This window comes from Saccopteryx bilineata, chromosome 3 (genome assembly GCF_036850765.1).
Source record: "Saccopteryx bilineata isolate mSacBil1 chromosome 3, mSacBil1_pri_phased_curated, whole genome shotgun sequence".
In the NCBI taxonomy this organism is placed as follows: domain Eukaryota; kingdom Metazoa; phylum Chordata; class Mammalia; order Chiroptera; family Emballonuridae; genus Saccopteryx; species Saccopteryx bilineata.
Genome location: NC_089492.1, coordinates 14,604,864 through 14,607,231, shown reverse-complemented (window position 1 = coordinate 14,607,231; position 2,368 = coordinate 14,604,864). Strand labels below are relative to the sequence as shown.

The 2,368-nt window shown below is 39.2% G+C and overlaps 1 pseudogene; it reads left to right on the top strand.

Moving 5' to 3' along the window:
- The first annotated feature begins 1,019 nt into the window (after positions 1-1,019).
- On the top strand, positions 1,020-1,135 carry LOC136332803 (small nucleolar RNA SNORA66; annotated as a pseudogene).
- Positions 1,136-2,368: the final 1,233 nt, after the last annotated feature.

The window sequence follows — 2,368 nt, the reverse complement described above, 5'->3', positions numbered from 1 at the left end:
CTATTGTTTAAAATTTTATTTATTTTTAAATTTTATTAAATTTGGGGGGTCACTTTGGCTAATAAAATGACATAAGTTTCCAGTGTACAATTCTATAATACATCATCTAAAATCAATACATAATGTTTTACCACCTAAAGTGAGGTCTCCTTCCGTCACCACATATTTGATCCCCTTAACCCTTTTTTCCCTCTGGTAGCCACCATATTGTTGCCTGTGTCTATGAGTTCTTGTTTGTCTTATTTGTTCAACCAACTTTGAGTTATCAAGGCTCTGAAATCAGTTCTGTACAGTTCTGGAAGCCTACATCCTGTTTTGTAACCCTCTCAATTATTTTATTGTACAAGCATCTGATTACCTGTATTAAGTTCCTCCCTACTTAGAGTACCCAAAGTGATGTCAATTTCCTGACCGAATCTTGAATGAACCTGGATAATCATAGTTCAGCTAACTCATCGAATATATTACTGAGAATCTACTATTTGCCAAAGTCTATTCTGGAAGTTAATGCTAGAGTGCTAAACACAACAAGGCAAGGTCTGTGTTTTCATGATGTTTACATATCAATGAGAGACAATCAACAAATAAATAAATGTAAAGTGCTCTTAGGCAAGAGGTTGATAGGCTGATCAGGGACACAGGCTTAATCAATTTCCCAACCTGATGCACACGTGGAATGACACCTGGGTGTTAGAGAAGGGACAGAGAAAGGCTATTGTGATTTCCATGCTGGGAATGCCAGTCTCTTATATGCATAAAAGAGCCAGCCTTGAGAAATCAGTAGAGAACCAGGTAGATATCACCTTCACCCTACAGGTATTGGTCAAGAGAAGTGAGTTCTGGGAAGCTTGTCCTAAACAGGCAAGCAACTCAACAAACAACCCATAGGTCTTTGAAGTCTGGTGGAACCTTTACAGTTGTAGGGAATAGGCAATGTGGCAAAAAATCAATGTGAAGCAAGAAAGAAGGATGAGAAGATAGAAGGGAAAGAAGGAAGGAAGAGGAGGAGGAAGAGAAGTTTGAAAAATAAAGATTTAAAGTAAATGGGAAAAGCAGGTTTGCTAAAAAATTGTGGTGATAGAAATGAATTAGCCTCAGAAGATACTGAGATGGTCCATTCCATCCTAAGACAGTGAAATAAATAAATAAATAAATAATAAAGTAAATGGGAAAAGGGAAGAAAATAATTGTCTTCAAGTCATGAAGCTCCACCTGCTGATGAGAGAAGGTTTTGCATTAAGTATTTATATAGAATCAGCTCTTCCAGAAGGTGGCAAAATGACCCAACAAAGTGAATTAGATTCGGAGCCAAGGTCCCCATCCTTCACTCCTAAGTTAGAAGCCTCTGGCAAGCCACAACGTGGATGAGCCTGGGTACTAGAACCAGGGTAGCCAAGACCTTCTGGGCAGGATTTCAGAAAGTAGTCATTGAAGTGGCAAGTGTGGGACCCATGGCAAACAGGACAGCTCACTAGGACTTACATGCCACTTACTGTGTTATTTGCCATTCTAAGGTGATACATTTCAAGCTACTGTTGGCCCCAGAAGAGCCCAACCCTGAGGTAAAAGGCTTGATTTTTTACCATAAGCAACCAAGTTGGGCTCCAATCCACATTGTTCTCGTCTTGCCCCACCTAAGTTCCTACTGAAGTTACAGTTAATGGCTCAGTGTGGCACTGAAGATTTTCTTCTGTAGCTGCAGATGGATTAAAGTATAAACTTAAAATTAATATCACGTGAGACTGGAAGGAAAACCAGAAATAGAGTTATTAAGAGTCAGGAATGACATTAAAAATTATTGTCATCATGGCCCTCCAGCTTTTGGTTCCGAGCTTTCTGACAGTCAAATGCACGACACACCTTTCCAAAACGGGAAACCTGTCCATGAAATGAGAGTGAAACGGTTACCTACCAGAGAGACAGCCACTCTTAGGTCTAAGATCATATGTGAAAATCTTGCTAGAAAGGACACAGCATGAAATAACTGTCAGTGTCCTTAAGAGATACATAACAGAAGAAGCTCCTTATAATCTTCAGTGTAGCCTGATGAATCCTGCTTAAGTTAATTCAGTAAAATAAATTTTGAGATGATGGGGGGTAGAGACAATATTTTCATGTGCATCTGAGTTATCTGTCACAATGAACTGAAATTCTTTTTAAGGTCATATAATGGTGCTTAGTGGAAAAATGAAGTTTTACAATGGCACAGTTCTGATTTTAAATCCAGATTTTAGGGGCTCTGTGGCAGGCAGTTTCTGAAAAGGCCTCCACTGACCCCTGCCACCTGCTATTCATGACCTTGTATAACCCCCTCTCCTTAAGTGACTTGTACCCAGTAATTAATTTCTAATAATCAAGGTAATGGGAT